The sequence below is a fragment of the Bubalus kerabau genome, chromosome 8 (assembly GCF_029407905.1).
Source record: "Bubalus kerabau isolate K-KA32 ecotype Philippines breed swamp buffalo chromosome 8, PCC_UOA_SB_1v2, whole genome shotgun sequence".
NCBI classification, from domain to species: domain Eukaryota; kingdom Metazoa; phylum Chordata; class Mammalia; order Artiodactyla; family Bovidae; genus Bubalus; species Bubalus kerabau.
In genome coordinates, this window is record NC_073631.1 from 106,911,358 (window position 1) to 106,927,567 (window position 16,210).

Genomic DNA, 16,210 nt, shown 5'->3' on the forward strand with positions numbered 1-16,210 from the left:
GGGGTATCAGTTGATAGGTGTTACAGTGGAAGAGAAAATCAGTGAAATGGATGGTGGTCACATTATTCAGAATGCAGCAAAGAGAATAAGATGACAGGAAATACAAACAAGAGTGTGAGAACCATGAAGGATAAAATGAAAATTTAACATACATTTAACCAGAGGCTCAGAAGGTAAAATAGAGAGAACAGGGGCAGAAGCAGTATCATGAGCTAACAGCTACAAATTTGCAGAAATAATGAAAGACACTGATCTCCAGATTTAAGAAACCCAACACATCCCAAGCAGGATGAATAAAAAGTCAACTCACATCACAGTAAATCTGCAGAAAACAAAAGTTGGGAAATTTCAAAGCCATAAGAAGAAAAAAGCACAGATTACATGCAAGGATGAGAGACTTTTCAAAGAAATAATGAAAACTGGAACACATTAGAATACCTTACGTGTGCCTAAAGAAACTATCTGCTGCTGCTGCTGCTGCTGCTGCTACTGCTAAGTCGCTTCAGTCGTGTCCGACTCTGTGCGACCCCACAGACGGCAGCCCACCAGGCTCCCCCGTCCCTGGGATTCTCCAGGCAAGAACACTGGAGTGGGTTGCCATTTCCTTCTCCAATGCATGAAACTGAAAAGTGAAAGTGAAGTCGCTCAGTCGTGTCTGACTCCTAACCTATAATATCTATTAACTGAGCATTCAATACTCAGTTAAAATGTGTTTCAAGAAGGAGGGGGGAAGAAAAAAGTTGTACGACCAAAACAGAGTTCACCTCCAGCCAACCCACAGTAAAGAAAATGCCAATGGATGTACTTCTGGCAGAAGGAAGATGGTCACAGACAAGTCTGAGATGCAAGAAAAATGGAAAAGCCAAGAAAAGTAGAGCAATATTTCTGATAGAATACGTAGGCAAAACACAATCTATGAAACATACAAGGTTTGAACTGCAGAATTTTAAAAAAGCATGACTTAATGAATATTTATAGAACCCTACACCCAACATTCATAGAACACAGCCCTCCCCTCAAGCACACATGGGCCATTCTTAACGAGCAACCACACACTGGGCTACAGTCAGCTTTGCAGGTGTGAAGTCAGAAATTCTCTGGCCACGGTTCAATTAAGAGAGAAAGCAATGACAAAAAAAGGTAACTAGAAAATTTTCATGTGTTTAGAAATTAAGAAATAATATTATAAATAAGCCAAGTAAAAAGATAAATCATAACAAAACTCTAAAAATTATTTTGAGCTGAACAGTAATGAAAATGCTATATAGCAAAATTTGCCAAATGCAGAACTTGTAAACAGAAACATATAACTTTAAATATATGCATTACGGGAAAAAGAGGTTAAAATTAATGAGGTATGTTTATAATAGCCAGGACATGGAAGCAACCTAGATGTCCATCAGCAGATGAATGGATAAGAAAGCTATAGTACATATACACAATGGAGTATTTACTCAGCCATTAAAAAGAATACATTTGAATCAGTTCTAATGAGGTGGATGAAACTGGAGCCTATTATACAGAGTGAAGTAAGCCAGAAAGAAAAACACCAATACAGTATACTAACGCATATATATGGAATTTAGAAAGATGGTAACAATAACCCTGTGTACGAGACAGCAAAAGAGACACTGATGTATAGAACAGTCTTATGGACTCTGTGGGAGAGGGAGAGGGTGGGAAGATTTGGGAGAATGGCATTGAAACATGTAAAATATCATGTATGAAATGAGTTGACAGTCCAGGTTCGATGCACGATACTGGATGCTTGGGGCTGGTGCACTGGGACGACCCAGAGGGATGGTATGGGGAGGGAGGAGGGTTCAGGATGGGGAACACATGTATACCTGTGGCGGATTCATTTTGATATTTGGCAAAACTAATACAATTATGTAAAGTTTTAAAAATAAAATAAAATTTTTTAAAAAATTAATGAAGTAATAAAATCTACCTCAAATAGTAACAAAAAGAATAGCAAAATAAACCTTAAACACACAGACAGAAGGAAAACTAAAAGAGCAGAATTGATGACACAGAAAACAAACATACAGTAGAGAACTGTAGCCAAAAACTGATTCTTTGAAAAGACTTATAAAATTGTCAAACCTCTGGCAAGCTTATAAGAAATGAGATAAAACATAAATAACCAATGGTAGGAATGAAAAGAGGGAGAAAACTATAGATTCTATAGATACTAAATGTAAAAGAGGGTATTATGAATGATTTTATGCTAAAAGATTAGAAAATATAAGACAGGCAAACCTGAGTCACAAAGAAAAAATATTTGCATAGTCCTAAAATTGTTACTTATAACATTAAAAATGATCCCACCCTCAAAAAAATCCCAGGCCCAGATGGGTTCACAGGAAAGTTCTATTAAGTATTAAGGGAATAAATAATTTCAATATTATAACTTTGCACCAGCAAGTAGAAAAAAAGGACTTACTTTCTAATTCATTTTATGATAACATGACCTTGATATTAAAACTTAGAAAAGATGATACAAGAAAGAAAAATTATAAGCGACTCTCATTTGGAAATATCAAGTTTGGTCTATCTCAGGAATGCAAGGTGGTTTTAACACTAAAAAAAATTTAATCTGTGAAATTTGCCACATTAAACAGATTAAAAGAAAAACCCACATGACCATTTAAAAAGAAGCAGGACAAGTATTTGATAAAACATCTACTTCTGATTAAAATGCAAACAAAATTCCTTAGAAAATTGACAAGGATACTTACTAAATATTACTAATTATATTATTACTAATTATTATATTACTAATACTTACTAAAGGATTCTTATAAAACTCCTAAGCAAATAACATTAAAGTAGTTTCAGGACTTCCCAAATAAATTAATAAATTTAAAAAAATCAAATTAAACATAAAAATTAAATATCCCTAAACCAAGAACGTTATTTCAGATCTTTAAGTAGATCTAAAAGGAACTATTACATACGTTTCGGTTTCCTCTCTCAGACGGAAGGATAACCCCCCACCCCTCAGCCCCCATTAACAGAATTCTACAGTCACAAAGGTTTCCCTGGTGGCTCGCCGGCAATGCGGGAGACCGGGGTTCGTTCAATTCCTGGGTTGGGAAGATCCCCTGGAGAAAGGAATGGCTATCCACACCAGTATTCTTGCCGGGAAAATTCCATGGACAGAGGAGACTGGCAGCCTACATACAGGCCATGGGGTCGCAAAGAAGTCAGACATGACTGAGCGACTAACACTGTCTCTTTTCTAAGCCCCTACAGCTGTAACAGACGTGTAAGAGCATGTGCAGTAGGGCACGTAAGATGCAGAACTCCGAAAGCAAGCTTTCTAAGAATAACTTTCGGTCTCCTTTAGTCTCTCACTCCATTTCTCTTACAAAACCTTCCTTCATATACAAACTGCTCCATTTTTTCCTAATGGCAACATGTTCAATGTTTCTTAGACTATTGTGAGTGTCCGTGTGGAGGGGGGTGCCTTCCTGTGGGGGTGACAGTCTGACCTTTGCTGACTAGCTTCCATCTACAGAACAGTCTCCTTGCCTTTTGGTAAGTGGGACAGTGACAACTTGAGCACTTTCTATTGTCTTAACCTTCTGAAACTGTTGCTTAGCTGGCTTTTTTTGTGTGTGTGACACTTGACAAGAACAGAATTGAATTAATGACTAACCAGGATTCCCTGGCATCTGCCAAACATTCTTTTTTTTTCCTCCTGATAATGCTCCCATTTATATTCCTTCCTCTCAATGTTAGAAGAGTTGGAGGCCAAATTTTTAAAGATCTTCCTGCCAGCAGACTTCATTAGATATTCCTCTTGCTTCAAATCCTCTCCCCATTCCTCACCAAGCAATCTTACAATCCTCTCCTTGGTGAAACTTCACTCAATCACCCCACAGAAAGTTCTGCAACACTTTATTCACACACATCTCTACTCGTGGATATCTTAACACTGAGCTGTTTTACACACCTTACTTCCTGATTTGAGCTCAGACTTCTCCCAGGATCACTTATAGTGCCCTCTCAACATGATGATCCCAGTAAATTTTTGATTATTAACTGTGCTGAAAACTTATCTGAAAATTGATCCATTGTGGCAAAGTTACAAGCAAGTTAAAAATATATATATATGTCTAGCTTGAATTTCTGAAGAATTTGGTATAGGAACTAAAGGCAACACAGTCTGTAAAAAAAAAAAAAAAAGTGGGGGGGACAATCTTTCAATGTACGATTTAGTAGATTTCTCATCCTTCCTTAGATGGTAGAAGGATGCAGTAATGAAATTCATTCATTTAAAATTTTGCTTCATTGCAAGTTTTCACCTGTGTTTCAAAAGTTCACCCTTCTACCCAAAAGTAATTTTTACAACTTCTCCATAAAGGACTGAGTCATCCATTGTGCAGGCCCTAAAACCTCACAGTAATATCACCAAAGGGGCTGGGGAGTGGCCTTTGAGATTTAACTCCAGGAATAGAGAGGTTGGTTTATAACCTACTCTTCCTATTTCCTTTCATATAACTCTGGAGTCAGCTGAAGCCTTGGGACAGCTATAAGCCAGGCAAGGACTACCCAGTCCAGTTTCAAGCCACCAGAAAAATAGGGGTCAATTGGCTTGAGTGGGATGCACAGATTTTGGAATCAGGAAAACCGATTTGATGTCTAGCTCCAGTAGTTTTGACTGAGCAACATTTTTAATTCCTCTGAGCAGGAATTCCCCTAGGACTAAACAGGACAATGCAGGTAAACATGTAATGCATATGGCTTAGCATATAATAAGCAATGGTACAGTAAATACATTAATAGTAACCATTAACATTATTATGCTTCTATTAGGCACCGATCACAGCTCATACAGCTTTGGGCTTATTACCTATGAGATCTGAGCCCACACAGGAAACTTGGCCTCATGATTAGGCTTAATATTTTTTCCTTCAGTGATGTCTCTTCAGAGTACACATTAGACACTCAAATGGCCATTCTTAAAAGGAAAAAGAAGATAATTCTTTTTCAATTTTTAATTACGTTTTGATGGTTGAGTTCTCTGGAGTCAGTCTACCTATGTTAAAATCCTGAATATGTACAACTATATATAGACTTTGGGTAACTTTCCTTGTCTGTTCTTTGACTGTAAGGATGGATATGACAGTATCTCCCTCAAAGTTAAGCAAAGTAATTGTTAATAAACAGAATATTTAGAATGAAACTGTAGAACAATTGTTTTGCAGGTCCAAAAACCTTACTTTGCTTATTGATACTGGCTTAACAGGTTGACATTCCTGTTAAAACTATACTAGAATGCCAACAGCCATTTTCACATCTAAATTACGTTTTATGCAGTGTTTTAACCCTAAGATACTTTATTGTCAGGTATCAGCTAAAGCAAAAATTTGTAATTTGCATGTATGAAATATTTTCACTGAAAACCAAACTGGCAATTTTAAATTAAATCTTTGGTTCAGAAAAAACCAACTCCTGTTATTCTCTTGCTGACATATAAATGGTGTTGATAAAATTAACTGCTTTTCCTTACAAGTTGAGCATGACATTGAAGATTTTATTTTTGACACATTAAAGCTATTTACTGGCATATTTTGTGCTTAACTATATTTAACAAGGATTTTGAATGAAGTGCATACTGAACCAAATTCTTTCAGTTCATAATAATCTCAGAAAAAATGTGACACTCTTCCTGCCTCTAACAGTTGGCTCATCCTTCCAACCGTCCTAACGGCTTCCTGAGTTATTTCCAGCCAGCTAACTAAGAACATTCAGGTTACCAAGGGTGAGGGAGGAAGACGATATAAAAAGGAATTGAACTGGGATTTCTTGGTGGTCCAGTGGCTAAGACTTCATGCTCCCAATGCAGTGGGCTAGGGTTTGATCCCTGGTCAGGGAACTAGATCCTATGTGCTGCAATTAAGACCTGGTGCAGTCAAATAAATAAAACTTTTTTTTTTAAGGAATTGAACAAAGAACATGACAGGAAAATAAGAGGGACTGAAGAACCAAGAGATGAGCTCACTGATACAAAACACACCCTTCAAAAAACTGAAAATCCTGCTGGTATCCTTCTAATAAAACTTGTACTAGGATGAATGTGTGAAACATACACATCAAATATAATTTATGTTACACTATTTACCCCCCAGAGCGCAGAAAACATGCTTGTTCTGCTTGTCACTGCCTGACACCTGAAAACATAGAGGAGGCGATATAAATGGTAAATAAAGGATCTTTGTGAAAGTGGCTCAGTTGTGTCCAACTCTTTGTGATCTGATGGACTATACAGTCTACGGAATTCTCCAGGACAGGATACTGGAGTGGACAGCTGTTCCCTCCTCCAGGGGATCTTCCCAACCCAGGGACAAAACCTACGTCTCCCTCATTGCGGGTGGATTCTCTACCAGCTGGGCCACAAGGGAAGCCCAAGAATATGGAGTGGTAGCCTATATCATCTCCAGTGGGTTTTTCCAACCCAGGAATCGAAATGGGGTCTCCTACTGTGCAGGCGGATTCTTTACCAACTGAACTATCAGAAAGCAAAGTACTACTATACTTTTCAAGGTACTATAAGATTAAAAATGTTTATTTTTTGTGTTTAGCTTTTACGTATTATTTGCGTGAAAAGTATTATAAACATATTACAGTACAGTGCTGTACAGCCAACTGTGTTAGCTGGGTACCTAGGCTAACTTTATTGGACTTGCAAACAAACTGTACTTACGAACCCACTCCTGGAATGGAACCTGTTCCTATTAATGGCACCCCACTCCAGTACTCTTGCCTGGAAAATCCCATGGACGGAGGAGCCTGGTAGGCTGCAGTCCATGGGGTCGCTAAGAGTCGGACACGACTGAGCGACTTTTCTCTTTTCACTTTCATGCATTGGAGAAGGAAATGGCAACCCACTCCAGTGTTCTTGCCTGGAGAATCCCAGGGACGGGAGAGCCTGGTGGGCTGCCGTCTATGGGGTCACACAGAGTTGGACACGACTAAAGTGACTTAGCATAGCATAGCATATGCTGTTCTCCTCTTTAGCAATCTACTTTAGGCTTGTCCGGCTACGTGTGGGATATGTCTATAGTGGCTAAGGAAAGCTATAATGCAAACAGTGCCCAGCAGATTTGCTATTTCATGGAGATAGACTATACTTCTATTTATAACCAGTGAAAGAGCAAATAAATGCCATCCCAAAATGAATATTATTTCAGAATTTAGTAAGAACTTTGTAAATCATCCTGGGGGAGAAAAAACTTGTCATGATGATAAAGGATAAACAGAAACAATTATATAAAGGTATGTTTAGAAATGTCCTTAAGTTAACAAAGGAAGAATTAAGAACTATGCCATCAGTATATACATTACTGCCTTCATGTATGTTTTAATAATTAATTTAATGATAAATTTAAACTCCACATCTGCAGCTATAGGATTAAAAAAAATCTTGATTTCATAAATGCCTTCATGTATTTTTCACTGATGATTTCTCAGTTCAGTTCAGTTGTTCAGTCGTGTCCAACTCTTTGCGACCCCATGGACTGCAGCACACCAGGCCTCCCTGTCCATCACCAACTCGCAGAGTTTACTCAAACTCATGTCCATTGAGTCAGTGATGTCATCCAACCAGCTCATCCTCTGTCATCCCCTTCTCCTCCTGCCTTCAATCCTTCCCAGCATCAGGGTCTTTTCAAATGAGTCAGTTCTTCCCATCAGGTGGCCAGAGTATTGGAGTTTCAGCTTCAGCATCAGTCCTTCCAATGAATATTCAGGACTGATTTCCTTTAGGATTGACTGCTTTAATCTCCTTGCAGTCCAAGGGACTCTCAAGAGTCTTCTCCAACACCACAGTTCAAAAGCAATCAATTCTTCAGTGCTCAGCTTTCTTTATAGCCCAACTCTCACATCCTAATAACTAAAAGTAAAAACCATACAAAAATCTGTCCTAAAGCAACTTGAATCTAGAAGTATGAGAAACATTTGCAGAGTTCAGTTCCTTGCTGAGAAACCACAAGACTTAAGGAGTTAACATCTAAGAAAACTTTTTCTAAACCCATTTAACACTCAGTCTATCTGTGGCCTCCAAACCTGGCTATGCATTAGAGTCTCCTGTGGAGCTTTTACAGGCTGTGCGAGGCAGCCTTTCAAAAGAATGAGGCAGATCTGCAAGAAGGGATATGGAAAGATCTCCAAGACATGCTGGAAAGCAACAAAAGCCAGGTGCAGAAGAGAACGCCCCCACCCACCCATGCCTGCATGCCTGCAAATGCAGAGTATAATGTGTGGAACCATCTGCAAAAAAACATGTAAGAGAAAGCTGAATGGATACAGAATGGAGGGGAGGGACAATTGCTTTCACCATGCAACTTTCTACATCTTTTTACTGTGTTTTTTTTTTAATTATTATTTTTGTTTTGCTTTGATAGCAAAGTAGGATATACTGGTGGGCACGCGTAAGGAGAGGACTGTGCCAGGCTCTAATGAGCGCAGGGCCCACCATTTGTCCAGGGGAACATTATCAGGGATGTATTTGACTCCACAGCCACCCTAGATGGGCCGCTTTTCTATCATGTTTTCAAATTCACTGGCATTATACTTAGTAAATCTCCACTTCTTGGAGATGTGGATCTTCTGGCAGCCAGGGAACTTGAACTTGGCCCTAGGGAGGGCCTTACTCACATGCTCCTTGTTACGCAGCTTGGTGCGGATGGACACCGTGACTTGGCCAGTGTCAACCCTGGCCACTGTGCATACCTGTCTGGAGCCCATTAGTTCCAGCACAGCATAGTGTCTTGTTCCTGTGGATAACATGGAAGGGGTGGAGCCACATTTGGATATGAATGCCATCTTTGCCACTGCTTTTCACCATGTACTTGCTGGCACAAATACGGGCAGCCTCCAGGGCTTCAGAGGAGAGTGGCTCCTACGCATCTGACACTGTGGCCACAGAGTGGGAACTCAGCTTCTTTTGGCCTCTTCTGCCCCAGGTCAAAGATGTGGATCTTAGCATCATGGACACACCTCGACCGAAGCCAGACTTTGAATAGAGCTTGTTCTTACAAGTACACCAGGAGGGGCGGTGGCCATGGTGACACCAGGATCTTGGGTGAAAAGAGCTGCTTATTTTTTCTTAAAAGAAAAAAATACATTATTGAGCCCCACCTTAGATCTACAGGGAAAAGTTAATGGGTGGTACCTAATAATCTTCATTTTTAACTAACTCCCCAGGCAATTCTTTTGCTCAGTAGAGAATGGCAGTTAAGGAACTACTGATCTAAAGCCCTAGCAGAGAGGCTAGGGCAATGCCTTATTCACAGTTGCTTCCTGTGAAAACTTTGTTACTCCAATTAGACTTCACATTTCTTAAAGATATGAGTAATAGTTGCTTCCCTTGTGGCTCAGCTGGTAAAGAATCCGTCTGCAATGTGGGAGACCTGGGTTCGATCCCTGGGTTGGGAAGAATCCCTGGAGAAGGGAAAGGCTACCCACTCCAGTATTCTGGCCTGGAGACTCCAGGAGGATTCTCATGGACTATACAGTCCATGGGGTCACAAAGAATCTGACATGACTGAGCAACTTTCACTTCACTAATAACTTAGAATTTCCTATTCTCCTCTGATCTACCTAAAGCTGACTATACAGTAGATGCTCAAAGAATATTTACTGGTTGACAGAAAGCAGAAATTCCAAGCACATTAGAGAGGCATTAGTTTGGGCTACTATCCTGGCCAATATTCTACCATACTCAAATTAAATGTGAATTTTGCAGATATAAAGGGATAGAAAACGGATGTGATGTGGAAAAAATAAATAACAGATGACTTTTTCTTTCAAGATCTTATTTTGAAATGTCCATACTTTTTGTTAATGAAAAAGAATGTAGTATTATTGACTGTTCAAATTTAGTCATAGGTATTTATAACCGTATTGTACAAAAAAGGATCTCTGTTCATTACAAATTTATATATTATGCCCATTTATTCTGTTCTCCTTTCTTGTAGCTTCTAAGTGTTCCTATCTTAATTTTCCAAGTGGGGTTATCTACTAGAAGAATACATAGATTAAATAGATTATAGGTTGAAACAGATTTTTAAAAGATGAACCAATAGCCCAGCTCACAGTTCTGTTGTCCACTGTGAGTATGGGAAGGAAAGCTACATTTTCTAGGGTCTAATGTCTAGTCAAGGCTATGGTTTTTTCAGTGGTCATGTATGGATGTGAGAGTTGGACTGTGAAGAAAGCTGAGCACTGAAGAATTGATGCTTTTGAACTGTGGTGTTGGCGAAGACTCTTCAGAGTCCCTTGGACTGCAAGGAGGTCCAACCAGTCCATCCTAAAGGAGATCTGTCCTGGGTGTTCAATGGAAGGACTGATGCTAAAGCTGAAACTCCAATACTTTGGCCACCTCATGCGAAGAGTTGACTCACTGGAAAAGACCCTGATGCTGGGAGGGATTGGGGGCAGGAGGAGAAGGGGACAACAGAGGATGAGATGGCTGGATGGCATCACTGACTCGATGGACATGAGTCTGAGTGAACTCCAGGAGTTGGTGATGGACAGGGAGGCCTGGCATGCTGCAATTCGTGGGGTCGCAAAGAGCTGGACACGAATGAGCAACTGAACTGAACTGAATGACATCTACAGAAGATTTAATGTATAAAGGGCTAAAAAATCACACCCTGGGATAAAATACAACAGCAAGTCATAAACTTTTATATTGAGGACACTTCAGTGATGAGTCAGCTACAAAGGACAGGAATCAACTCAAGTAGATCCAGTGCCCTAGTAACCTTTCTCCTCTTGTAAACAGTCTTCAGTGCCCAAACCTAAGGGAAGAAATTACATGCAGAGCCAAGCCAAGAGCAAGGATTCATCTTAGAGAACTTCCTGTTGGAACAGAAACAAAAGTTTCTGAGAGGTCTACTCAACACCCTTAGCAGGCTTTTTCATTCTCAATAAAGGATGAGTCAGAGTAGAGGTTTGGATCACAGAAACCTTGACATAATCCTTAACAAGTATCCCTACAGGCAGATTTCAAAGAACTTCAACAAAATTACAAATCAGAAGTACTCAACAAAAGCAAAATGGGTAGTGCTGAGTTGTCCAGAAAAGTCAGCAGCAAATAGTGCACCATACAATTTCAAAACACACTGTAAGGGCAAAGTGTAAAGTCTGTAATATGCAGGGATTTTTACCTATTAGATCCATTCTGAAGAAAATGTATTATTTTAAGTTCCTCAAAGTTCATTTTGTAATTTTTCTTTATTTCCACTAGAGGTCAGATGATAGATGATTGGCAAATACAAGAAAAATCCAGGCAGTCCTTGCTTTGCATGGTAGTGTGGGACCATAAAAATACTTAGACAAGTTGAAACCACACAAAGCTATCTTAGTAATCGTTGGGAAAATCACAACTGTCCCTTGAGCTTCAAAAATGTTGTGAAAACACTCTTACTGTTAATTGTAATGTATAGAGAAATGAAAAATTAGTAAAACATTTATTTAGTACACTGTAATTTAAAATATGATGCTCTTAAGTGTACCTTCACTGAGTGCTTCTGGCTGCACATCCAGAGCCTCTCAAGGGGAGGCAGGGTCAACACTCTTACCGTCAGTTACTCATTTTACTATTTCATTTATGCTCAATTTACATTTCACTTCCAGAAACATCACTTTTTGTTCTTCGCTGGACTTTCGTCTTTATTGACCACTTCCCTCTTTTGATCACCCCGCTTTGTATGTAAGATGGGTAAGATGTCGGCTTTATCGGTGGGAAAGCAGGATGCAGCACAACACCCTTTCCTGTCTGGGCGTGAGCTGAAGGACAGATGCCCAGCTGTCACTGACATACTGACTTGCTGACCTGCAAACTGAAGAGCTAGCAGCAAACTCTGTTCTTTATCTGCACAGTTAATATATCATGGTGGCCAAAATTTGAATCGTGTTATTGGGGGACTGGTATTTAACTAAACCATGGTGATACAGTGATGTAAGGAGAAATATATATTTGGTCTTCCTTCCTGGTTCCTTGCACAACAGGACCTAAAACCTTTGTAAAGTTCCTGAGTGACAGAGGAGCATCTTTTGTTATTCATAACAAGCCCCTCTCAACCACACTTGAGTTTATGCTAATACGGTGACCCTGGACGGGACCATGGATAGCTTCACAATGGTCAAGTTGCCCAACCAACTGTGTGTTTAGAGATTTAGAGTTTTCAGCCCATGTCCAACCTTCAAGGAAGGGAGAGAAGTTGGAAATTAAAAAAAAAAAAATCACCAATGGCCAATGATTTAATCTATCATGTCTACATAGTGAAGCTTCTATTAAAAACCCTACCCAAAGGGTTTGGAGTGCTTCAGGGTTGGTGAATGCATTCAGGGGCCAGAAGAGTGGCATATCCCCAATTCCAAAGGGTAGGGACCTTGCCCTACGTACCTCTTCATCTGGTTATTCATTTATAATCTTTATAATATCCTTTATAATTATATAAAGAATAGCACAAAGGAAAGTGCTTCCCTGGGTTCTGTGAGCCATCAGAGCAAATTATCAAACCTAAATAGGGAGTCATGGAAACCCCCAATGTGCAGTCAAGTCAGACAGAAATGGACATAACCCACGAATTCACTATTTGTGATTGGTGTCTGAAGTAAGGGGAGCAGATTAGTTGGACTGAGCCCTTAACCTATGGTGGTGATGTTGTATAGTTGCTAAGTCATGTCCGACTCTTTGCAACCCCATGGACTGTAACCTACCATGCTGCTCTGTCCATGGGATTGTCCAGGCAAGAATAATGGAGTGGGTTGCCATTTCCTTCTCAGATGGCATCTTTCCGACCCAGGGATCAAACCCGTGTCTCCTGCATGGGCAGGCAGATTCTTTACCACTGAGCCACCAGGGAAGACCCCCAAATATGGAACATTTCACAGTTAACCTGTGGGGTCTACTCTAACTCCAGGTAATCACTGTCAGAGTTGAATTAAATTGTAAGACACCCAGTTGGTGTCTACAGAGAATTGAGTGTAGAAAACCCACACATTTGGTGTCAGAAGTGCTATAACCAGAGAAACAGTTTTCCTTTGCATGGTGACTGAAATCTGTGCAAATCAGAACCACACAAAGTATGGACTGCCTATACAGCATTCTCTAAAACAGTATTTTTGAAACTGTCCCACGGGAGTTAAGGTTACACACATAAAGATTCCACAGTCAACTAAGACTAGGGAGGTGTTGGGCTGAGATCAAATCACTTTATTTACCAGCAAAACACCCTGGAGAATTCAACCAGTTGACGTGCACACTGCATTTCCCAGGTGGGGATCGAGGTGGTGGTATTATTTCCCACCTTAGGAATGTGTTATAGAAGTTAACGTTCAGACTCACCAGCTGTGAATATTTACTACACATTTAATGTTTTATAATTACAATTGTTATAGTTTAAATTTACAATCTTTACAATTGGTACAAAGTACTGGTATATTAAATGTTTAGTAAAACCACTCCCTTAACACAGGATACCAAATTAGCAACAGCATTACCAATCACTTACAGCATACAGTATTGGAAAACATATGAGCAAGAAAAGTCAATAACTAATAACATACTAACACTTTTGAAAACTATCTCTGCCTCTCTCTTTTTTTGCACTGGGGATCCAGGGCTTCCGTAGTGGCTCAGAGGGTAAAGAATCCTCCTGCAATGCGGGAGGCCCTGGGTTCTATCCCTGGGTTGGGACGATCCCCTGGAGGAGAGCCTGGCAACCCACTCTAGTATTCTTGCCTGGAGAATCCCCATGAACAGAGGAGCCTGGCAGGCTATCGTCTGTGGTCGCAGAGAGTCAGACACGACTGAGAGACTGGGCACAGCACCGCAGAGAGGATCCTAGTTCCCGATCAGGGATCCTTGAACCCATGACCCCTGCAGTGGAAACTTGGGAGTCTAAACCACTGGACAGCCAGGAAAGTTCCTAAAACTATCCGTTTAACCTTAAAAGAAACTTATCAAGATGTCTGTCTCATATTTCCCTTATCACAATATAACTGTGTGTGTGCTCAGTCACTCAGTTGTGTCAGACTCTTTGTGACCCCATCATGATGTAATTAACAAATATCGATAGGGCACTTCCTAGGCGCAAGCCTAAAAACTGTACCCTTACTTTAAAGGGCTAACAATTTTACCAAAATACACAATAAGAAGCAAGATACACCATATCGCTACGTCACACGTCTGATTTTCTTCTGGGCAAAATTACCTATCAGCCAGGACCACCCTTCTCCACAGAGCTTCTTTCTTAGGGTTAAAAATTTAAAGCTACCATCTAGCATTGTGAGCTCTCTGACCTCAAAAATGATAAACATGCCTGCCAAGCCTGTTTCAGTGATATGTGCAAAGTCCCTTTTGCATTGCTTGACTCCATTCCTGGCTAGGCCCATCCAGTTGTCACCAAGGTATCAGAATGAGAGTGGGCAATTTAAGAAGACCTCTTACTGAATTCCCCATCAAAATCTTAAAGTTTTTCGCTAGGTAAGAAAACAAAATCAGAAGCAGCAATAGGGACCAGCTAAAGAAGATAAGAGATAGCAGGAAAAACATGTATCAAGGACAGAGATGAACACTGTTAAATGAATGCCCATCTGACCTGTGGCAATACAGTGCACAAACTGTACAATGCATGCCAGTCGCTCACAGAGCACAGAGGATAACTTGGGTCCATTCTATCAAGAAGAGCACAGTATATTGCTAAAATCCTTCTAAAAATAGTTGACACATAAAGAATTTTAACTCCTGAGTAACTTTTCTGAGGATACTCAGCCACATTTTACAAGTAGAACCTTGGGGGAAATCTTGTTTAAGTAGTCTATAACATTTCCCAAAGATGGCAATGCCATTGCTATAGTTTTTTATATGCTAATCTGTAAAACGTTAACACTTCATTGCAGTTGTTCCCAGGTTAAACGTTACCTATTACTATGAAATGTTTCTGGCATTTTAAAAAGTAGGGATTCAAAAGGAATAAAGGAAGGGAGAAATAAAACAGTTTCAAATTAAAATCATATCACACAGAAACTCCAAGTCAAGGCATCTTTCTAAGGTAGTAGGACCAGAAAACTATTCAGTGAAGTAAGCAAGCAACTCTCACATTCTACTTTGGGAGTCATGGTCCCAAACCATCTGCACACAGACATAAGTAAACGAAAACACTCTTATTATACAGGCATAATAATGTATATTATCATATAATGCATATAACAGACTGTCATGCTATTAATAAGTGGAATTCAAACTCTACTTTTGAATCCATTATCTTTCGACCATTTACTTATGATTGATCACTCTTCAATTAACAATTTTCAACCCATTGAGGTTGACACACAAATCTGAGTGGGGTGTCCATAGGGGAGGTCATCTCTGGAAGCACTGGCAGGCAAGTGGAAAAGGGGGACAGAGAAGGGGAGGAGGCCACAGAGGGTACCTTCAGGAGCATTTACCCCTCTGGGGACACCTGGAAGATGACTCCATGCAGAAGGGGCTTCAGGTGGTCCCAGCAGTGGAAGAGGAAGCTAAGATATTTATCCACTGTCTCCCAATCAACAAAGGTTAAGGGCTATCCAGAGGCATTAACTGCCCAGAATTCCCAGCCTGCTTCACACGGTAAGCTGCTGAGCACCTGGAGCCAGAACAAGCCCTCAGGTCAATTCTCAAGTCTTTCAACAAGAAAGTATTCTAGACACAGGGACAGAGACAGAGAGAGAGAGCTGATGATGTTATTCAGTTGCTCAGTTGTGTCTGACTCTTTGCAACCCCATGGACTGCAGCACACCAGGCTTCCCTGTCCTTCACTCTCTCCCAAACTCTGGGAGAGACAGAGATGGAAATACAGAAGCCAGGGGAGATGGGTGGGGTTCAGGTGAGCCTGCTACCTGGGTGGACTGTAGTCGAGCCAAACTAATGTGCAGCAATACTGAATTTGGTTACTCTTTATACATATACACATGATCATCTTAACATTCACCGTGTTCTTCATCCTTCTGTCCATTACTCCTCCAACTTCTCTGTGATGACTAATGAACAAGTGCATACATAAAACACATATGATGGGTGTGGAGAAAAGGGAACCCTCCTACACTGTTGGTGGAATGCAAACTAGTACAGCCACTATGGAGAACAGTGTGCAGATTTCTTAAAAAACGTAACAGAACTGCCACACGACCCAGCAATCCCACT

General features: G+C 40.2%; 1 protein-coding gene and 1 pseudogene across 1 annotated transcript in view; both read right to left on the reverse strand.

Moving 5' to 3' along the window:
* The window catches only part of KDM7A (lysine demethylase 7A), a 74,012-nt gene that overhangs the window by 39,811 nt on the left and 17,991 nt on the right, over nt 1-16,210 (reverse strand). The window lies entirely within an intron of this gene.
* LOC129658801 (60S ribosomal protein L10-like) lies at nt 8,272-12,385 on the reverse strand (annotated as a pseudogene).